The sequence below is a fragment of the Marmota marmota genome, unplaced genomic scaffold (assembly GCF_001458135.2).
Source record: "Marmota marmota marmota unplaced genomic scaffold, marMar, whole genome shotgun sequence".
NCBI classification, from domain to species: domain Eukaryota; kingdom Metazoa; phylum Chordata; class Mammalia; order Rodentia; family Sciuridae; genus Marmota; species Marmota marmota.
The window spans coordinates 15,135,610-15,159,634 of record NW_025999999.1 but is presented as its reverse complement, the minus strand read 5'-3'; the positions used below and the strand labels follow the sequence as shown (position 1 = coordinate 15,159,634).

Sequence of the window (24,025 nt, the reverse complement as noted above, 5' to 3'; positions counted from 1 at the left end):
TTGAACATTTTAATAATCAGTTTTTACTGTCTTTCTCTGAAATTTCATCCCCTGCTATCTGTGGAATCACTTGTTGGGGGCCTGTTTCTTCATGTTTTCAAGAGATATCAGACTTGCACATCAGTTGAGATGGATTCTTCTTCCTCATTATGTGTATGTCTTTTGTGTATAGTTATCTTTTCTGTGCTGGGACTTCTGTTTTTGATGTATAAGTAGATGTGCAGGAGTGGGACCTGGGGCCCCTCTCTAGTTGTTCCTCCTTGGGGCCTGGATATTGGTTTGGGATTTTTGTCATTCTTATTCTACAAGTTGAAGTACTGTTGAGGCTCTCCGTGGGGCTGGATCATGTGTGGGATGAGATTTATTCGTATTTGCCAGAGTCGTGAGAATTGCTCAGCAGCAAAGGGTCCCAATCACTTTCCAGCCCCTCTCAGAGAAACAGGGGAATAGCACTAATGTTAGCCACAGATGTACAACCTTAAGATAAATGTCTGGGTCTATTTCTGCAACAATAATATTAATTGCCACGTTCCTAGGAATGGTAGATGGTGTAAGCATTTAACAGCAATACCAAGAATAAAAAACTGTAAACTAAATCAGGCATTCAATATTAAGTATATACTACATCATCCACTGTATTACTAATCACAACATGAATTGAGTAGGAATTACATGAACTTTATAATCTATCTTATGGTGGGATTACAGTTCTTAAGTAAAGAGAAAACAGGGTAGAAAGGCAACAGAAAATTTGAAATATTTAAAAAGTGAACAAAGGAGAAGTACTACATAGGTAGATGATAGCTATAAAGGAGGAGCAAAAAAAAAATAACTCAAAGTAACAAAACGATAAGAGGAGGACAGAACATTAAATTTTGGCTATGAGTGGGGAAAGAGTGGAGAAGAGGCAATAAGAAGGATAAAATCCAAGGTATGAATAAACTAATGTAGATCAAAACAATTCAAACCCACGTACATTTTTGCCCTACCTATGTCAAAGCAAGGCTAAATAATAAATGGGTGAAGAAGAAAGCAATTAAAATGAAAGACAAATTATATGAATACATTTTTCTCAAATCTATCCACGTAGTAAGAACACGTACACATACATACAATCATGAAGAATGAAAAAAAGTAAAAACATAAAATATAACGAATAAAAGTCTTAAAAATTACAAATGGGGGTAATATGAAAAAAATAATGTTTTTAATGAAAAGTAAAGGGCTTATTTCTGATGAAGTAGTCAAAACTGTTGGCAAGGATTGATTTTTCAGTCTTAGTATTTGTTTTGGGGACTCTGTATCCCTTGGGTCAAGGGTTGGTGTTGCTGGTTCAACATCTTTGTGTTCCTCACCTAGCTGCCAGCCATGTGGCTCGGGGCCAAACCTGGTTATAGTAGTTCTCAGCTGCCTGTCTCCCAGTATAGGGTGGGAGAGACTGGTGAATGGGATAGACTATAAATAAGATAGGTTATAAAGTTTATGTAATTCCTACTCAATTCATGTTGTGATTAGTAATACAGTGGGGCTGGCCCAGAATTCTAATTGGAAGTTCCAGAGTTGGCATCCAGTCTTGGCTGAACTTTGGAATTCTGTCGGTGGGTATTTAAGATTTGATCCACATCTCCTGCTAATGGGGAGATGCCAGTCTCATCTGAGTCCCAGAGGCCTCCTATAAAATCCACTTTTAGGGTGTGTTGTATACAGTTTCACAGGGTTCATATTCATTACTATGACCTTGAATGACTGGAGTGCAGACACAACTACCTGGCTGTTTTTGATGTCTTCCCAATAGCACTTATGAGATGCCGGCAATAAAAAGAGCTGTTTCCTTAGTATCCATAGACTGGGTGCCCTGGGCACAATGCTCTTTGCTCCTATCTCAGTCACATGGGTCCAGGCACTCTCTGGGGTTACAAGAGGTACCTGCTGGGTCAGCTGGCAATTTCCCTTACGATGCCACAGTGTTTACAAATGGTTCCCCACTCTGCCAGTCCTGTTGAACTCTCTACCCATGGCCAAGTGATTGTGGTGGCTTTTCACCCAACAGTTCCCCCACCAACTCTGTGTCCATGAAGATCATCCTCCTTCTCTATTCCACAAGTTCCTCCAAGACCTGTTTTTGGGGGGTTTTGTTCTTGGCCATGATTTCCTGTCTCTTTCTTTGCCTGTGTTCCTCCCTCCCCTCAGCTGCCATTACTGCTGCCAGCCAAGGAAGCATGTCATATTTTTTATATTATATATGAAGTGTCTGACTTTCCATGTCTCCATGGTTTCTTTTACTGTCCAGTATTGAACTTCATTGAGTTCCCTTAGGTACATACCTCACTGAGGAGCAGTCTTCCCACTTCTTAAGTCTTGGGCTGAGGAACTGACGGGAAGTGCACCCCTTCCTGTAATCCACCATCTTTCTCAAGGGGGTCTTCACTTTTTAATAGGAAAAAAAAGTCTATTTGGTTTATTTGAGTGTAAGACTCTATGTAAGAAAAATTTTGTCCTGTAGCAGTAGAGGAACAAATAAGAAAATATTTATTAAGGCTTCAGTGATTATCAGAGAGAAATAAGAATATTCTTATCCAGAAAGGTAAAAGAGGGTGGGTAGGGTTTCCTTTAAATTAGGCACCTGACTACAGACACCACACTGAGAGTTAGGGAACCTGAATTCTATTTGCCCTTCACCCTGTTATTGATGAGAACACCAGAACTCAGAAAGAGGAAATGAATTGCCTAATGCAATCTCAGGAATTGAAAGTTTCTCAAACTAACCACCCATTGAACACCAACAGCCCATGACTGCATAATGGTATTCCACTCCTGCAATCAAATGACCATCTTCCAGATCGCATACGATTCAGTCAATGCATGGTCATTTCTCCATTAATAAAGTTTTACCCATAAATGCTTCTTACTGCTTTACTCTAAGTTATCTCACCTATTCTGTTGAATACATCACAAAATAATGCATGTCATGATTTCCCAAAGAGCACCATGAATGCTGAAGACTTCCCTACTGGTCCAAGCTTAAGAATAAGCTCAGCACAGAAGTGTGATCTGCCACAATCCCTCACAAACACTCACTGGTAAGGGAACAGAAAATGGAACAGAGACTCAAGGTGAAGGCAGAGAAAAGGCCTGAGGAGTTCTCAGGGAGCATTGGAGATACTTTATTTAGAGAAAAACTTTGGAATGATATTAACTAGGAAATTAATGGTGGCAATTCTGGGTTAGGAATTTCAGAGATTCTTCTTTAACTCTTTTTTGGCTTATAAACGTTCTCTTGTTTTTCTGCAATGAACATGAATTTCTTGTTGTTCATAGAGTGGAAAAAAATACCTCTTCCCCACTTTTAAACATTTTTGCACCCCAGAGGGAGTAGCAGCAAGACAGACATTAGCAGCAGCAGTGAGCAGGCCATATGGGTCAGCAGCGAAACACCCAGGCTCTCAGGCAAGTTGATCAGAAGGACAAAGCTCTCCAGGCACAGCTGGCTGGAGAGCTTTCCTTTTGTTTTCTGACTTTGGTGTCCTCTAAGTGCACAGGTGCCTTTGTGACAAAGTCCATGTACTGTCCTGTGCTGGCTTTGCTGGAATAAACCTCCAGACTGCAGGGATTTCAATGTGCTGGAGAAGCAGATCTATAGATATCCCAAGTAAGAGCCCACTCCCCACCCTCTGTGCTTTCAACAACTGTACTGTATTTCCAGACTCAGAAGCCAGTTCCCTGCTAGATGGCTTTAGATACATATGAAGATCATGGTCAAAATATTGCTTTCAGACCCAAAATGTGAAAATCCTTTCTACCCTGGTTTAAACCCTCCAGATTTTCTCCTACTGATGTGATTGGTTCATGTTTGATGCAGAGACATGGTGCACCCAAGGTGGATTTGTATGTAGGGCCTTTGGTGGTGTGATTCCTAATGCTGAAGTATAGAACTATACTAAAACCTGAATCCTAAAACTTGGTTTGAGCTTAGTTTGTTATTTACTACTGGTTATCCTTGAGTAAATCAATAAACTACTCAGCTTCCTCCTCCATAAAATGGGGATTTAACAGTCTCTCCTTCACAAGTAAGTGGAATACGAGGAACTCATTCGCCCAAAGTCCAAGAAAATTCTAAGTATACCCTGAGGGATATTTTATGCTTCATAAGACCCAAACACCTTCATTTTTGAATACCTTCTCCAAATGTCATCAAATATATTAAATCATGGCTACATCGTATAATAAATATAAATGTATATGCAAATAGAAGTAAGTATTCACCATAAACATATATTGAGGCTGATTTTTTTATAATTGGGCCTTTGAAATCTAGATGCAACTCGTTTTGCAATCGATTATGGTTTCTTAATGATTATCATACATATTCAAGAATTCTTGTGAAGTGGGGGAAAAATCGCCTACAAATCGTTCTCAAATATAATGAAATTTTCATGAATACTAAATTTAATAATGAATGGAGTTGGCAATAGACAATTTTGATTTTGTTGTTGTCTATTCATCTTTCAGAGCCAACATAATTTTTCAAGACAAATATCTCTCTTGGCCCCAGAAAAGCATTTAGATATTGAGCTTAGCACATCTAATAGACAAGCTAATAGGTGCTCCTAGAATGTCCCCAGAGAGGTGTGGAAAATATCCCCAGGGATGTTGATTAAAATGCACATTCTCAGACTTTACCTTGAACATGGATGGCAGTGCAGCCCAGGAATCAAGATTTTTAACAAGTTCCCCAGGGGTCCAGGTTGGTTTGCATATCAGCATCCATGAATGAATGCTCTAGGATCCGTGTTCAGGGAAGGCCAGGAGGGCTTCAAGAACTGGAAGGGAATCTGCGGCCAGTCTCCTCTGACATCACAGCATGTCTGCAGACCTTCAGCAGGGCAGAGTGACCTGTAAGATAAACAGTAGTAGCAGCATGTGCACCTTGATGGAATCTGAATTTCATTTTTGTAGAGGCAGCATAAGCAATCTGCATGCTGCATTCAGCTCCCAGATGTTGAGTTCCTTTTTTCAACTGGGAATGAATAATTTATAATTCCATTGTGTTAAATCCAAAATAATAAGCCTGTCTGTTGAAGCAGTGCCGAAGTCCACACTTTGAGGACATACTCATAAATCCTTAAGCACTTTCAAACTAGTTGAAGACAATTTATGAAGTGGCTTTTGAGAAACACTGAGCTGGAGTTTTGCAAAAATGTGAGACATGAAGAGCATCTGCAGCAGAATTATCTGGTGCTTGCCAAAATGCAGACTCCCAGACACCATGTCCAGCCTGAGACAACAAAATGTGAGCAGGTGAAAAACCCAGAAAACTGTATTTTTAATAAGGGTTCCCCTGGTGACTTTTGTGCACAGGCAATTATGAGAACTGTGGCTTCCAACTGACAGTTTCGTCTTCAGTACATCTGAGCTGAACCCTGGAGGCAGATTTTCATCCTGAGTTAGCTCTGTTTTCTGAGTAGAGGTGTGGCCTCCACCCAGGGGTCAAGCCTACTTCATGGGCCACATGCATAATTTCAAGGGAAAAGGCCATCTTTGCTCCCTTCCTAGAAAACTCTGAAGGTATAGAAACTTCCAGCTAATCCCCCAGAGAGAGGAAATTTGCCCTAGTACTCTCTGAGGCAGCCCACCCTGTTCCCAAGGACATTCCCCAGATCCTTCCAATGGCAAGAGGCCACCTTTTGTCGTTTGGCTTGGACAGCCTACATTAAGGTCCCCAATTGAGTGAACTTCACCTCACATGTCTTAGCTCACCTCGCCTCAAAGTGCAGCAATTTTCACCTCCCTGGTCTAGATCCTGACTTCTCAAGTGTGATTGGTCTGAAAATTACCTGAGGGCTTGTACCATCCCAAGAGGGAGACTTGTGGACCCAAAGTGATTTATTTTGAAAGATTGGTTGCCTTGCTTAAAGGGTAGCTACCCAGGGAGCAAAGAGCAATTTTCCGGGCAGAAGGAAGGTTTTTGCTACAGAACCCAGAAGGTATTTCTTCACTCCCAAGGGCCACAGCTTTGGGCATAGGGATGCAGATGGGTGGGGCATCTAGAATGAGAAGCACGGAGAGCCAGACTGACTGTGCCGTTACAATAATAAAGTATCTCTATGTACAGGTCATTTGCTAGAGCTGAGTCATGATTAAAAGAAAGATAATGGCATTTTTTTAAAGAAATTCTTCTCAAAGAGGAAGGAAATAAAGAAGCCCTTTAGAAAGTGGCTGTCTTGCTACAAACCTATTTGTAAACATCGAAAATTAAGCACTCCACTCTGAGCCAGGAAAGCTGCCAGTGAGACTCTGTCAACCAGTCCGTGACAGACGGTCAAGGCCCCACCCAAGTGGAAGACTGGCGGACTCAGATGCCCATAGCAGTGGGGCAGGAATGCTCTTCACTTCCACCCTGAAAAACAGACTCTTCTTAACAAGCACCCCTTCTCCTAACTGTATAGACTTTCTACACTTTTGATAGTGATGTGGATACAGACATGGACTCCTCTGTTTTAACAAGTAAAAACAATAGTGGTCAGGAGCAGCAGGCCCCTTGCCTCTGTGTTGATGGGTGGCAGGGGGGGTGGGGCCAGGGGTAAGCAGGAGAGCACTGATCCTGCTAAAAAAAACCAGAATGGCTCCGCCTGGCTCCAGGGGACTGTTGGCACAAGAATGTGGACCGAGTCTTGCCAGAACTTTCCAACTTTCCAAAGAAGCTAAATATTCAGGTTTGCAAGTTACTATCCCCATTTTTAACTATCAGCTCTACTTTAACTTCTAAACACCACAAATAAAATAAGCCCAACATCTGCTTTAAAGACTAGAGGCTGAGATAGAGGCTCCAGATGCTCCCCAGGACTCAGGCACTGAGGAACAAAGGGATTGTCGGTGTCCAGCTCTCTTGGTATTCGCCAGTAGACTGGGGGCTCTGTCTTGTCTGAGGCACCAAGACTGGTACTGCATTTGAATCACCCAATGCTGGGAAGGGTTAGGGCTCAAGCAGTAAATGTAGGCCCAATATGTGTCCTCCTGATCAGATCCCATAACCGGGACTTTTTGTTGTTGTTGTTGTTTTTGGAGTTTTTTGTTTGTTTGTTCGTTTTTGGTGTGTGTGTTTGTGTGAGGTGTTTGGGATTGAACCCAGGGCCTTGGGCATGCAAGGCAAATATTCTACCAACTATGCTATAACCCCAGCCCATAAATGGGACTTTCTTTTCCCTTCCTACCAGATACGCAATGACAACCAGAACACTGCCCAAAGAAGCTATCCTTCTCCTTCCTTCTTAGAGACCCTTGAAGACCAAGGGTGTTACCTCCTGTGAGATGACTCACCCAATGATTGAATAACAACTAGTCCCACCTACCCTCCTCCCTCTGGATTACACACAGTCTAGATACCAATTATAGAGCAAGGTGACAGGTGCTACAACATGTAGGGAAGCCCAGGAGCACTAGGGGTGAGTTGGGCTGGGGACAATATTCCCAAGGAATCATCAAGGGTCCTGTGTCTCACAGTTACTATCTTGTTTTTAATCTCATACACTCTGAGGTCATTAGGCTTCATCTCCCCATTATACAGAGAGGAAAGTGAAGCTCAGAGAGCTTAGGCAACACATTCAATGTTGGGGAGTCAGAATGAGGCTCAGCAGAACTTGAATTCAGGCCTCCCCAAAGCTGTATTTTTCTATACCCAGAGCCTCATTCAAGTCCACAAGAAACTAAAAAATGAAGTTCTGTTCTATAAGCCTTGTTTAGAAAATGAAATGTGAAGTTCTGCAGAGGCTTAAGTGTGCACTTAAACACACTTATGTCTTCCACGATGTTTTGTTAATTAAAGAAAGACAGGTATAAAAGAAGGGAAGGTAGAGGTGCTGCCCTCTGTGGCTGGATGTGCAGGTTTCAGCTTGGGCTTCCCCAAATGCAGCTGCAGAGGCAAGCATTCAGGAGCAAGCAGGTTATTTCAAAGGAAATTCCAGGAAGCCCCACTAGGAGTGCGCAGGGAGGAGAAGGAAGCTGAGAAAGGCATATTCATGAGCAGGTGTCCACTGCACCCAGCCCCCAGGCAGCCCCTGGGAGACAGAGGACACATTTCAGAGCCAGGAGAAAGCTTTGAGCTTCTTTATGTAGAATAGAAGAGAGGAAGAGGGAGGGGTCAGAGGAAGACAGAGAAGGAGGACCTCCTAGCTATCTAGGCACACAAACCCTAGAAATTACTCCAAACAAAACAGTAAGGGAATCCAGGTCACAAGCTGGCCGAGGCCATCGCGACGTATAAAAGTCGAGTCTATCGCCCCTCTCTCACACACTGCTTAGGTCATTTAAGAAAAGCTTTTGTGAACTTTGAAGAACCCAAGGTGGTTATCTGGTCCATCTTTCAAGCCACCAGCACCTCTGAAATTCCTGGCCCCAAGACTCTCCAGTGGCCATACATGGGCAAAGGCTTGGGTTCCCACACAGCAAGTTAGTGTCAAAATCAAGGTCCCAAGGCACAGGGAACCAATGTCACTGACAGCAGTTGAGCCTTATGTGAGCAGCTGAGACAGTAATATCCTTCCTTAGATACTCAGAGGAGCCTGTTTAAAAAGCAACATCAAGCCAGTACAATGCTGAAGATAACTTTGCGTGACTTGCGTTTTTGCTCATTTATTTTCAAGGAATATCTGTAATAACATGGTACTACAAGCCATTTCTCATCTCTTCCCTCTACCTGCGATCTTTTCTCTCTTGTGGCTAAATAGTGGCTCCTTCCACGAACTGCTCATTTCCTTCCTTCTTTTGAAATCTCTCAGGTCAGAGTGAAAAGATGAACTCCGTACTTGCATGATTATTTGGGTCCCTGCTTTGGGGTATCCCAAACGATATGTTTCAGGTGTCATGGGCAGGAGTAATACAAGAAATTAGAAACTAGCTAAAGGATAAAGGACTGGTGAAGGGACTTAAAGCAGTCCCCTAAGATGACCAGGAGACCTGGAGCCTTGCTGCATTCACCACTGCATGCCAACACCTAGAATAACTCCTGGCACATAGTATACCCTCGGCACACTCTGCCCCCAAATCAACTTGCAGTGCAGGTAATGAGAGTGAACTTCACTCTGCAAACTCAGCCTGGGAGGGGACCCCTGGCACCCAGCACCTTTCCCCCTCACATCCAGAACTCTCTCCCTGAATACAGACATTCAGGCGTGTCCAGGAGTCACACTCATGCCCCACCTATTTCAAGCCCCCCTTCACCCCTGTGCACACACCCACCTCATGCTGGACACCCAGTGTGAACCCAGGAGGTAAAGGGTTTTTAAATATCTAGACTGTTCTTCCTTTAGCTGGAAATTTCTTAATCGGCCTATCTGCCCTCTCTTCCTTTTTACAGATTAAAAGACGCACACTCACGCACTAACCAGCCTTGCACAACACAAGCCACAGTCTGATGTGCAACATTGGGCAGAATAAGGTATGAAACCCAGGAGTTTGTCACCTCTATAAATGCACAAATTCCCAAAGGCTTGACATTTAAAGAACATTCCAGACCTAAAACATTTTTAGTCCATTTAGACTAAAATTAAAACTTTGGGGTGACTAGACACTTGTGTTTGGTTGTCTTTCATCCTTTCCAAACCTCTGAGACACCAGAGGTCGTACATAGGGAAGTGGTTTATTCGCATTTTCATGACAAAATAATGATAAAACCAAGACCAAGAAGAACTGACAAACGAAGAAATTAAATGAGCCTTTAAACTATACCTCACTGCTTCAGGAAGCAGGACCAAACTGGTCAGGGAGGCAGATGTCTCACTATATTTTTATTTAGCAGTCTATACATAAACCACTGTGCTTAATCTATGCTGCAAACTCTGGAGAGGACAATGACCACGTCTTATTTCTTGTATCTCCAGAGCTCTACTCACTGCCTGGCTTAGAGTGGACAATTAGTGAAAAGGGGTAAATTAATAGAATCTACCTGAACCAAGCAAGGAACTAGGTAGGGGCCTTCTAAATACTAGATGCTGAATGACATGGTTTGTATGAATTATTACACTCAGTCTCTGTATCAGCTCTCTGATAAGCATCAACCATCATCATTTGCAGATGAGAAAGAAGATTCAACAGAAGATTAACAGGGCTTAACCCAGATGAGAGGGACAGCAAAGACCATGGATACTTCTTCTAAATAATCACTGTGTTGTAAAAATATTCTGACTTCATGGGGCATTACAGCCTACATAGTGCTCCTAGCTACAAAAGCATTTGGTGCTTTATGCAATTTGGAATATTAAATAATTAGAAGTTGTAGTGGTCCATCAAAATGCACCTAGGCCAAAGAATAATGGAGAGTGCATTTGACAAATGGTAGTTCAGCCAGAGGTGCTCGAGGTGGGAGAGAGCTGTCAGGCACACTTGCTCTTTGAATAAGGATCCTAGCGCAGTGCCGGACGCCCCTGCACATGAATTATGGCTCAAGCAAGAAACACAACAAAGCAATTTGCCTCTGTAACTAATTCCTCTTGTCTGTAGCGCTGAAGGAGCAATACTTTAGCAGGCAGTGAGCTGGGTAATTGGAAATAAGGGCAACTCTCTGAGCAGGCTGGGGAAGGTTGAGGAAGGCTGGTTTTTATCAACCTAGGGGCTATTTTTTATAATCAGTGTCTATGTGCAAAAAATAAAAATAAAAGAAATAAATAAATACAGAAGGACAACTAAGCAAGCCTTCTTCATCTACCATCACAGGAAAATTCTTGTTCCCTTTTAATACTACCTTGAAACTCTATCAAATAATAGTGAAACTGGACTCTTTGGCCTTGGAAGGAGCCTTGGAGGTAGATTATTGAACTAACATTTCTGCAGATTGAGCAAAATGTTGCCAAAATCAATGTTCTTTCCAATATAGATGGAGAGGCGACAAGACCGGACTTTTCTGTAAGCACTTTTGTCTTCTGATTGCTAAGCCAGACCCAAGCTCCACTTTGCTATTGCAGCCACTCCTGCTAACTGGAAACGCTGGCAGATCTATGTACCCGGAGATCCAAGAGATCATCTACAAATACACACATATACACACAGTCTCTCTCTCTCTCCTACCAAACTCAGCCCCACTCCATGTATTGTCCCTCACTGTAATAGTATCAAGCCATCCCATGCATGGCTTGGAAAATATCCTGGCACACCCCCAACAAGGATCTGCATCTATCACCAAGGCAGTGTCTGATTTCCCATTTCACCAACTGATTTCTGTGGCCACAGATTTTTAAGTATAACATTTTTTAATGGCAAAATTACAGGCTGGAGTCTTCCCTTTGACGACTAAAGGAAAATCAGTCCTGGAATCAGGATCTTTTTCCTTTTAGAGATTTTACAAACGAGACAACAATTTAGGCACAACCTTTCAAACTGAATATAACGTAGAAAGATGGAGAATGGTTCATTCATCAAATCTTTGGGTCATAAACGTGATGTTTACTCTGGAGAAACCCTTTACAAAACTGCTAAGAGTGAAGGGAAAGACTCCAAGAGCAAACTCAAGACACAAAACCACTCTGTACATTGGTGGAGAAAGGAACTGGCCCTTCCTGGGGGAAACCCTGCAAAGGAAGAGGAAAGAAGAGAAATGGAGGGTGCTGGAGGAAAGGAAGGGTAGTGTAAGTGGGGCACTGAGGTGGTCGGGTAACCATTCGGTGACTTTGAAACAGGAAAAGGGCCAATGGAAAATTTTAGCACTGATTGCCATTTATTCTTAATACTGCATCAATATTATGACTCCCACTTCAGACACTTCCAGTGGCTTCCTGTTGTTTCCAGGATGCAATTCCAAAGCCTCGGCCTGCTGTCTAAGGCCTCCCCATTCCAGGTTGGCTCCAGCCACATCCCAGCTCCATAGCTAGTACCCCATGAATGAAGAACTGCAGGCAGGGCCATCAGGGCGGGCAGGGGTCCTGCTCTTGTGCAGACCCCCTCCCTCTGCAACCTCTTGGTGCCTCACCTTCTTCCAGGGTCAAATGCAAGAGTTATGCCAGCTGACCTCTGAAGCTCTTACTTCTCAATGCTCCAGGACCAGAAGTGACTTCTCATGGACATTCTATTCCCATCAGCATCTGCTCTGATATTTTGCTTCTCCCTTATCATGAAATCTGCACTTTTGCTCACTTAAATGGCCTTCTTCTGCTTTCCCTGCCTCTCCTTGAAACCTACCCACCCTTTGAATTCCAGCGGGAATCACACCACCTCAAAACCCCTCAGTGTGACAGTGTCACAGTGTACAAGCATTGGGTCCTTCGAGAACTGCTATGGCACTTACCATCTGTTCTATCCAGTTCCTTGCTGCTTTGACCATCGCTCAATTCTTTCTCATGGGAATGTCCTGCTCCTCATTCAGGTCGTAAATCCTCTGAAGCCTGCAACCATTTTTATTTGTATTGTTACTACTATTTTGTTATCACCAACAAACTCTGGTATGATTCTGAGCGCCAAATAAATACTGAATAAACAACGAACAAAGTAAGTCATCTGACCTCTCCCTCTACCAGGCTGGTAGTTTTGGGCTCAGAGCCACAGGCTGCCTTGAACTTAGAGGCCCAAAGTTTTCCGGAACTCCACCTGCTGGAGAAACGCTTTGTTGCTTTCTCGCTGCGCCTGTTTATCTCAGATCCAGAGCAGCAAGAGGACCTGTGCCAGCACAAGGCATGCATTTACTTCTGTGCACGTTAAGTGAATGAGCACACATGCAGATCACCACTTCAAACACCATGAAAGGTACATCATGTGGCTACCACAGCTGGAGTCTGTGCCTGGCCTATTTTGAGGGTCAAAGCAAACACTGGGTGGGTGTCTTGGCATCATCCACCCATTTGGGAAGCCATAGTCTGCCGCAGGAAGTGAGCTCCTTGGAAACAGAGCCTCATTTGCCACTGTGTCTCCCACACCAGCAAGAGTTCCAGGCACAGACGGGTACTCGATGTGTGAGGTGAAGAACTGAATAAATTAGCAAGCGGATCCGAGGATGCTGAGAACCCTGGAGAGGTTCTCAGCCTTCTCGCTGACAGCCTGAAGCTCTCGTCAGATGGCAACTTCTGAAGAACCAGAATGGGATGCGAAGGTGCAGCCCTGGAGGAGGCTGGCTATCTGCCCTCCCTTCCCTCATTAGCAAAATGCCACTGATGATTCCTGTCTTGTAGGACCAGGAATTGTAGGCACTTCCTCATGAATGGCCCATGCTGAGCAGCAGCCTGTGCTGGCTCTGAGCCCCTGGTGTTCAACACCTTCAAAAAGATGGCAGGTGACCTTGCAGCTCCCGGGCAACATCATGTGTGTCAATCTGAAAAGGGTCCCCTCACATCTCGAAAGGGTCACCCCAGCCCATCACAGCCCCTTCCGCTGGAGGAATGCATTGGCCCTTCAGGTATAAGAGGACACACGCTGCCAGACAGTTTCTGGATCACCTTGTACCTGATCCTCCTCTGCCCAGCACCACCATACCTATGGGTGGCTGGCCAAAGTGAGCGGACAGAGTGTGGCCTTCATTTAGGCCAAAGCAAGGACTGTGGCTCAGCTCTAAGCCTCTGACTCAGTGCACAGAAGGCACAGGCACACTTGAAGCATTTAGGAGAATCTGGGTAGAGTGGTATGGTGATTGTAAGCTTGGACACTGGAGCCAGACCACTTGGGATCGACACCTGCTTCCACCACCACAAGATGTGTGACCACAGGCAAGTGGCCTAGCCTCCTTGTATTATTCTCCCCATATGTAATGCCCTCAGATACCTGAAGATTGTGCCAGGTCACAAATACTCAAAGTGAAGGGAAGATTAACTTCACTTAGCCATTAGGGCTGAGTACTACTAAAGTTGTCTGAAAATTAAATAAGATGTAATATTTAGCCTTCTATGCCATCTATCACCATGTAATAGACCACCCAAAAGTTAGTGTGTTAAAACAGTAGTCATTTATTTGCTCATGATTTTGCAGTCTGGCCAGGGTATGACAAGTCTTTATTCTGTCTGATATCAGCAGGTGTAGTTCTTTTAGGCCAGAGAATCAAAGACACTTTCAGCCACAGGTCTGATATCCAAGATGGAAAAGGCTGGAAAGACTTGGGGCTGCCTTAGTCTCTTTCTTCACGGTCCCTCACCGCCCAAGTAGCCAGACTCCTTTGCATGGTTTCCAAAAAAGTAGGTGCAGAAGCTGCCAGTTCTCTTAAGCACTGGCTGGAAAATGGCAGAGTCTAATCCACTGCATTTTTTTTTGGGGGGGGGGTTTATTATTAGTTTCTCAAGACAATACAATGATCTTGACATATCATACATTTGATTCAAATGGGGTATGAATTCTTATTTTTCCACGTGTACAGATTGCAGGATCACATTGGTTATTCAGCCATGTTAATACATACAGCCATGCTAGTGTCTGTTGTATTCTGCTGCCCTTCCGATCCCCCCTCCCCTCTCCTCCCCTCCCATCACCTCTCTCTACCCAAACTACTGTGACACATTTCTCTCTCTTTTTTTTCTTCCCCCTCACACCATCATATATGTAATTTTGTATAACAATGAGGGTCTCCTTCCATCTTCTGGGCAATTCCCCTTCTCCCTCCCATTCCCTCCCACCTCTCGTCCCTGTTTAGTGGTAATCTTCTTCTCATGTTCTTCCTCCCTACTCTGTTTTAAGTTATCCCCCTTATATCAAAGAAGACATTCGGCATTTGTTTTTTAGGGATTGACTAACTTCGCTTAGCATAATCTGCTCTAATGCCATCCATTTCCCTGAAAATGCCATGATTTTGTTATTTTTTAGTGCTGAGTAATATTTTATTGTATATAAATGCCACATTTTTTTTTATCCATTCATCTATTGAAGGGCATCTAGGTTGGTTCCACAGTCTAGCTATTTTGAATTGTGCTGCTATGAACATTGATGTAGCTGTGTCCCTGTAGTATGCTCTTTTTAGATCTTTTGGGTATAGTCCGAGAAGGGGAATAGCTGGGTCAAATGGTGGTTCCATTCCCAGATTTTCAAGGAATCTCCATACTGCTTTCCAAATTGGCTGAACCAATTTGCAATCCCACCAGCAATGTTAAAGTATACCTATTTCCCCACATCCCCACCAGCACTTGTTATTGTTTGACTTCATAATGGCTGCCATTCTTACTGGAGTGAGACGGTATCTTAGAGTGGTTTTAATTTGCATTTCTCTGATTGCTAGAGATGGTGAGCCTATAGCACAGGAGTTAAAATCAAGAATCAACAAATGGGACGTTTTCAAAATAAAGAATTTTTTTTCTCAGCAAGAGAAATAATAAGTGAGGTAAATAGGGAGCCTACATCTTGGGAACAAATTTTTACCCCTCACACTTCAGATAGAGTGCTAATCTCCAGAGTATACAAAGAACTCAAAAAATTAAACAACAAGAAAACAAATAACCCAATCAACAAATGGGCCAAGGATCTGAACAGACACTTCTCAGAGGAGGATATACAATCAATCAACAAATACACGAAAAAAAAAAATCCACTGCATTTTATTGGTCAAAGCAAGTCCAAGGCCAGTCCAGATTCCAGGGAGGGAAAACAGACTTGACCCCTCAATAGGAGGAGTGGCCAAAGCAGCGAAGGAGGGCTGGAATCACTGGACACTGCATTTGATGAAAGTCTACCACAGTACCATGGGGTCATTACCACAAGGAAAACCTCAGAGTTGGAACACTTCCATCAGGCTTTTGACCTGAACTCTCTCAAGTGGTTACAAGCTGAACATATAGCACCAGGCTACAGCGAGCTGGCTGCAAACACCAGGACCATCATTTACAATCTGTGTCACATTGAGCATGTCACCTTACAGTTACAATGTCCCCTTGCTCTCATGTGGAAGGAATGTTCATACCAGCAGATCACACATAGACGCCTTGGCATCCAGACATAAACTTTTCAGGAATGAATGAATTCTAACATGATTTGTTGTGTGGATGAACAAAGGACTTAGATAAATGAATTAGTTAATGAGCTGGAAAAAAATAATAATTAACTTCTCTCCAGGGCTGATGGATCCATACCCAGAAGAACAATTTACACCAAAGACCAGTGGCTAAAGTTGAATGTCTCTGAGTCCCATGACCCCTTTACCAGCCATGTGACCTTGAACAAGGTTAGTATCTTGTACATAGTAAATACTCAATAAATATTTAGGAAGTTCATGAATTTTTATAGTGCTGGGAATTGAACACAGGGGTGTCTATCACTGAGCTACATTCCTATTTTTTTTTTTTAAAGACAACTTCTCTCAAATTTACCAGGACTAGCCTCAAACTTGTAATCCTCCTGCCTCAGCCTCCTGAGTCACTGGGATTACAGGTGTGTGCCATCATGTCTGGCTAAAGTTCATGAATTCTAAAATATGTGTTAAATGGTTAAATAAATGAATCAGTAGATGAATAAAAATCTATATCAGGGCTGGGGTTATAGCTCAATGGTAGAGCACTTGCCTTCCTAGCACGTGTGGGGCATAGGATTTGATCCTTGGCACCACATAAAAATAAAGAAAATAAAGGTATTATGTCCATCGACAACTAAAAATATTTTTAAAAAAGAACAACTATATCAACAATAACAATCTCTCTCTCCCTCCCTCCCTCCCTTCCTCCTCACTCCTTTCCTTCTACCCTCCCTCCCTCTCTCTCTTTCCCTCCCTCCCTCCCTCCCTTTCTCTTTCATTTCCTCCTCGTTGGTAGTCCTCAGGTGCCAAATTTTAGCCCTTGCTTGGGGTAAACGGTGACTGCTTCAGTTCACAGTGTTCCAGCATCCCTGAGGCCCAGGCTCGCCAAGCCAAAGAAGCCAGCATTTCTGTTCACATCCAAGCCCCCTTTCCTCCTCACCTTGAAGTGTGAGACTAAGAGGAGTCATTACTGCAAACATGGAAATAAAGACAGAACTAGGCCAAAGTCATGAAGAACATCAGCAAGTTAGTCACCTTGGGAAACTGATCTTATTTCTGATCTTATTTCTGGCACAACTAGTTCATATAGAAGCTGAAGGAATTTGTTCAACATGGGAAATTAAGAGGTTTCAAAGCAGAACCTGTGAACCACCTAGGGAGGTGGTGAAAATACCCACTCCTGGGTCCCACCCCCGGATCCACTGAATCAGAACCCCCGGGGGCCAGGAAGTCTACATTGCTAACAGGTTTTTTTCCACCTCCAGGGATTCTGCTGTACCCTCTGGGTTGAGAACCTCTGTCCTGGAGGCCAAGAATGAGGTTTGCTCACCTGGAAAGATATCACACCCTGGGGTGGTGTGAATATAGGCATGAACACGGCAGCACAGGTGTTCTCCCAGCTGCTACAGGGGTCCTGGGAGATGAGTTCAGAGAGCTTCCCTCCTAATCACACCTGGCCTCCCTCTGCAGGAGATAACGACCTGACTTTTTCTCGGTGCCAGAACCCCTAGATGAACCCAGGCACCTACCACTTTCAGGCACATGAAGCTAAAGATGTAAACCCCAAGAAAATTAATTTGTCTTAAGTTATAAGGCTCTTACAAACACAAATTTCTATCAATAACTCATTCTCTACCCATTCTTCTTGCTGTCCTGGGTAACTAATTAGAAAAAGGAAAAATGTCAAATGTGGACTATGATTTCAAGTTTCAGGCATCTACCGTCTTGTTCCTTCCATTAGAGAAGTTTCTTGGCAAGTCTTGGTGTCCCTACATTATTCCCTTGTGCACAAGGGAATAAGCTTCCACTAGATTTTCCGTGGGTACCCTGTGGAAATTCCAGCAAACCAGGACATTCGCCTCAGGAGCCACTCCTTAACTCAAAAATTCAGTTTCCCACTTACCTGCCATCCTTCCAGTCGCTGCCGTCTGGGCCAGGCATCTCTCCGTCTGATATTAAACTCAGGCAGAAAGCATATTGGTCAAAAGTGGCTCTCTTTTTTCTTCCCTTGTCAGGAGGACATAACGGCTCAGCTTTTGAAATGTTCCCCAACTTGAAAAATGGGACACATAAACTCAGCACCCAGGGAAATGAAATTTGCCTTCGTGCAGATTTAGCCATTTTTTACAGTTTGTGGGAAGAATAAAATATATATATTGAATTTCATACAATTTTTATCATGTCATAAAGTGAAAAGCCATTTTCCATCTATAAGAGGAACTCCAGCAGCTTCGGAGCCCCTGGAAGAAGATAGAAGGCAAGGAGCTGGGAAGAGGGGTGGAAATTCCCTGTGTTACCCGTTGCCTGGGTATGTCACCATTTCTTAGCAAAAGAGGATCATGAGAGCAGACCATGACACGTAAGAAGGCAGCCCCTTGCTTCCTTCAGAAACCACGTGATCAGGTTGGGACTTTTCCTATCCTGTGATGATCACTTGGGTATGTGAACTGATAGGATTTCTTTGCCCAGGGTTCCCGTGGCTTCATAAACTGAGCCAGGTTCCAGGGAGAAGGACCAGAGCTCTCAGCCTTGGGGCCATGCTCTGCTGGCCTGGGCTGGAAGCTTTGAAAATGCCCTCATGCTGTGTGTATGTACCAGTTTCTATGGCAATGGAAGTTAAGATTTGTAGGGACGTGTCAAGTCCCTACAGGCAGGGAAGACAATCTGCTGCCTGGTGGTTGCCAAGAAATGTTTTCTCCCGTACCCTGCCATGGCTTCTGATAATCACTGATAACTTAATCTAACAGTCATGCCTCTGCTCCTCAAGTACATCCCACAAAGTCCAGTTTCTATCAAACTACTTTTGTTTCCAAACAAGACTATCTCACAGTGCAGCAGGCTGCAAAGACAGCACTATCTAACTCATGACTCTCTTCTAATAAGTTATCCCCCCACCATCATTAGTTACCATTAGTAAGAACCTATCGTGTGCCAAACGCTGATGTAGGCATTCAACATGCACAGTTTCATTTTTCAAACAGGCTTATGGATCGGTGTTATAACCCCCATTTTATAGAAGATGTAACTGAGGGCCAAGGAAGCTAAGGGTCATGCCAGACATTCTACAGATGTAGTTGTTGGAGCCAAGACTTTACCAAAACTGTTCTGACTTTCCATCATATACTACTGCCCAGCTTGCATAACAGGGTGCCTTGATCTTTCTACTTAGAAAACGTAACTTTTCAAAATTCTTGTGTTGTTTTCAAGCTTCCCCTCCCTGCCATAAACTATCAGACCTCCTTAGGACATTGAATTCCATGTTTTAGTTCTTTCTTGACCCACTACTTTCTGAACCATCTTAACTTGTCCACCTTTCTCACTAGAGCCTAGAGTTAATTAAAGCAATAGCAGTTTTCAAGTTGGAGGTGCCTCACACAGAACTTTTGGGTCACATTTATTCTGACAATTATCTTTGGGGTTTCAGTCTTCTCGAGGCAGCAGTTGTGAGGGGGGAAAAAACGAAGAATTATGGCCATAAGAACTGAAATAAATTGTCTGGAATAATTAAACAATCTGATGTATCAAGAGGTAGTGGAAATAATAGGACCCCATCTTATAAAACACTTTAAAGCCATGGATGAAAAATTCCCGCTGAACATGATAATTCAATGCTAATCTATCATTGGGGATGAAGGCCCACATCCCAAGCTAATGATCACAGCAAATAGGCTGCCTCCTGAGAAAATTTCACATCGGCAAACTTGATTATTGCATTTTTCAGGCATTAACGTGCAAAAGGCCTGAGAGATATTGCAGCCATCTCTCAGCTAAGAGGTTCAAATGACAGGGTTTGAGCTAGCCAAGGAAGCTAAGGGGCATGCCAGACATTCTACAGATGTAGTTATTGGAGCTACATCTCTATCTCCAAATGCTTTTCATAAAGTCTGCCTTTCTCTGAGTTTGTTAGTCCGTTCTCTTTTTACTGGGCTTTTTGTTTTTTTTCTTTTGTTGACAGGTTGACTTCCATTGATCAGGCTCAGCATGTGTCCTTCTGGATTAAGGCAGTGATCCCAGTGCCACCCACCCCCCACCCCCCGAGAAACCACACACTGCTAGAAATAAAAGCAGAAGCCAGAAGTTATCCAGTGGCTTGGGACACTCAGGTGTGCCAACTTTTGAATTCCTGATACACAAGGAATGAGCCCACATCAGCAGCAATTTCATCCCGAGAACCATTATTATCTTGTCAGAGGCATTAAGTGTTCAAGTGAAACTCAGAATCCTTGCTGTGTTTCCAGGGCACAGCGCATTCTGATCCCATCCCCATCTTCCCAATTCTTCTTCCACATCATAGAAAGAAGTACTTTGCATTGATGTGATAATGACTAACTTTTATTGAACATTACGGTGTGCCAGGCACTGAGTACAAAGTCTTTCATTTTATCTTGAATTATGTGCAGTTGTAAATGAGAAAACTGAAACACAGAGAAACGTGCCCAGCATCACACCGTTTCTTTGGAAGAGTCGAATTTTTGAGCCAAAGAGTGTCTGACCCCAGATGCTGAGCTCTTGACTGTCTCTCCCACCACCAGGACACAAAGACCTGTACTAGACAATTACCCCAATTTTGATGGACCTTCAAGGCCCTGCTCAAACCCCACTGCTTCATGACATCTTCTCTGACCATGAGGCCCCAGCAAACTCTCTCTCTGATCTCCTCAACCGTCTGCTGTCACCACACTGACCTTGGCATTGCCCTTCGCTCCCTCCTGACATATGACAGTGAAGAGGAGTGGAAAGAATTGCTCTTGAATCCACAGATGTGTGTTCCACACCCACTCTGGGCATTTCCACCTATGCACTATCCATTCATTCAACCATAAAATAGTCATTAAGCACCTAATGGGTGCTTTACTCTGGGGTCTCAGTGCTGAGTTCATCACAGAGCAGCTCCAGGTTCCCATAGGACTCTTGTGGATCTTGGACCAGTGACCTCATCTCTTTAAGCCAATCTCATGTGCTCTGCTCATAATAGCCCAAAAGTATAAAAACACACCATAGAGGTCTGGCCTATAATAGGAGTAATAGATGCTCAGCAAATGGGGCTCCTCTAACTGCTATTCTAACTATTAAGTTTTCCTAGTATCAGTAAACTAGCTTATGAATACCCCTGCATTCAGTAGTCACTGCTCAACTAGAATCCAAAGAGCACTTAACCAGAGTCAGGAGTCACAGTTCCATGAGAAAATACTGAATGGCCTAAGAGGATGAGCCCCCATGTCCCTTGTTCTCGTGTGTGTGTGTGTGTGTGTGTGTGTGTCCATCCCCGTGGCAGAATCAGGATCTGGTGAGCACAAAGAGACTCTCCAAGATGTATCTGCAGTAGTGGGGCTTCTATGGCTCAGGCTGGAGCTGCTCCTCCTTATGGGCAGGGCTACCCAGAAGACAAAGTCCTGGGGCTGGGCTACGAGCACCCCCCCAAGCCATCCCTTGGTTGGTATTTTTTAAATTGTGCTCTAAAGGGAGCTGGCTCTCAGAACCCCAAACAGGAACTAACTCTAATAAAATTCCATCGCCCTTGCATTCACCTTCCATGACACCTCGGCTCCTTGCAGCCATGGCTAAATACAGCAGAAGAGCGTAGCTGTCCAGGCCCCTGGCTCAGACTCCAGCTTCGCTTTGCTCCCTCTGCTTGAGACTGAAGAATCAACGGCCACCCTGGGGGTGGTCATCTCACAACACAGGTGACTGCTCCCTAAAGAAGAGGGGAAGGAGGCAGGGCGTTCATTTTAGACTCATCCCCACCACCAGCCAGCGTGATCTACCTGTATGGGGAGGATAAGGCCCCAATCCTTTCATAAGCCAGCCCTGCCTTTCCCGAGCTGGCCCCTGCCTTCCTTTCCAGGACTGGTTCCTGCCAGTTCCCCTCCCCTCGCACTCTGAATCCAGTCATCCCAAACCTCTAGCCACTTCTCAGATACACCGTGCTGCTCCTGTCCCATGCATCTGCCATTCTCCTTTGTGGTCTTGCCCACCTGGTGAATCCCCTGTCCATTCAAGCTAACCCCATTCCCCTTCCTCATTCACACCATCCCTGTCCTATCTTTCTACAATGGCTCCTACCACCCCAAAGGACAGTTATGTGGGCAAAGAAAAGGGTGACCCAGGAGACGTCGAGTGCCACCCAGCAGCTAACACAGCAAGGGACACGGGCATGAGCTTGCTCTGTTGTTGGGTAAGCTGCTTTTTCCCGATAGACTATAAGAAAATTGAAGGCAAAGATATTTTCTATTTTTCACCACAGTATCCTTGGTGTCTGGAGGTTTTGTGACTGCCTCCAGACTGTTTATAAATTTAAATACAACTCACAAACAGTTGACAACTGAATGACCAATGACTACTGTAAAAGTGTCCAAGGAAGATTTCCTGTAGTAAGACCAGCAACAGAGCTTTCTGTGGCTTCATCATCGAGCTCAGTCTAGGAGGACTGCTTTTAAGGTCATCTTTCAGGGCTGGAAATAATAGAAAGAGGAGGAGAAAAAGGAGATGATCTCACTTACTGAAGTAAATTGCAAACAAAGGCAAGAGATGCAAGAGATAAGAAAGCGATATAAAGATGATAGCACTGTCGTGGAGAATTCCATCCAAGCAACCTTACTACTTTGCTCTCCTGGATTGATGGGCAGTTATCATTTATATACCCAGGCTTCATCATTCTAATTATCTTTAAAGGTGATAAGTTGTTTTAATCAACCTGACTTATTCTTTTTTCCCCACATCTGATAAAGTCATAAGCTAGAAGGCAGTTTTGTTCAATTCCTCTATTTGGTTGATATATGATGCTCTCTTCCAAGTTTTTCTCTTGAGAGCATCCCTTTTTTATTACTTTTCTTCTCAGTTCTTATAATGAAAGTTTTGCAAAGCATGACTACTGTTTTTATTCCTGATCTAAAAGGGAGATGGTACAAAATAGGAAAAGGATGGGTATAACTGATTGTTTTTAGCAAAATATTGTGCCCTTAAAGAAAGAATATCATGCAAAATATCAAAGCCAGGGGTCTTTGCAATTATAGTAAGAGTGTCTAACGATTACACTAAAAGCCTCTATCAACTGCGGGAAGGTGCTAAAGAGAGATAAAATCAAACCAGGCAGCAACCTGCCTTTCCTCACTTAGATGCACTGTCTTCTGCTGCTTTATGGATTACTGACTTTTTTATGAAAACTGTATCCCTATCTGTGTTTGGCACTGTGCTAGCTACACTGTCAGCACACAATAAAGTTTTATCATGATTAATAGTAATAATAATCATGCAGCGTGAGAAAGTTTCAATTAATTTCCCATAGCAGTATTTACCCATTTCTTTCCACCTTCCCTGAAGTTGATAAAAAGAAAAAGCTTTCATTTACACACACGTGGGCCGTGCCTCAACTAGCCTTTTCTTTATATGCCAGATAAACTTCACAGGAATGCAAGGTGCCAGGTAGAAGGTTGGTTGTCACAAATACTTCTCTAACTCTGCCGTGTGTCCTCAAGCAAGTCTTCCAACGTTGCTCAGATGGCTCCCCTTCTTGTCTGCCAAGGTTAGGGTACCCCGCTCTGCTTGTCTGCCATGTCAGACAGTGCTGCCTTAGGACCGGTCACACTGCCCGGGGAAATAACTCTGCACTTTATTATTTCTGGTTTTTGTCTTCTCTCTGGAAAGAAATTTGAAACAAGGTGCTGGTCATGTTTGCTGACTGAACGAACCAAACTGAACCAATCATTGGTAGATTTTATCTATTATTCATTCCTAAGGTTGCTTTTATATTGTCACCTTCTCCATGAAGCCTTTGTCACAGGACTACCCTCTATCATACACACACACTCACACCATGCCTTCTGTGTCCCCACAACCCAGTATTTATACTTCAGCATTCATCCTGTCTGTTTCTTCTTTGATAGTAGAAACCATGTTAGATTCCTTTTCAACTACCTTCAGGCAATTCCACCCAGTGGGAACCCAGAACAAATCTCAAAGAGGGTGGCCATGGGGCTGGGGTTGTAGCTCAGTGGTGTAGCGCTTGCCTTGCACACATGAGGCCCTGGGTTCGATCCTCAGTACCACATAAAAATAAATAAATAAAAATAAAGATATTGTGTCCATCTACAACTAATTTTTTTTTCTTAAAAAGAGGGTGGCCATGAA

The 24,025-nt window shown here is 43.6% G+C and overlaps 1 long non-coding RNA gene across 1 annotated transcript in view; it reads right to left on the bottom strand.

The window, feature by feature from the left end:
• Positions 1–4,552: 4,552 nt before the first annotated feature.
• Positions 4,553–24,025, bottom strand: part of LOC125618008 — a 57,963-nt gene continuing 38,490 nt past the window's right edge. Inside the window, exon 3 of the long non-coding RNA XR_007349217.1 lies at positions 4,553–4,893. This is a non-coding gene — a long non-coding RNA (uncharacterized LOC125618008). The remainder of the gene's footprint in view (positions 4,894–24,025) is intronic.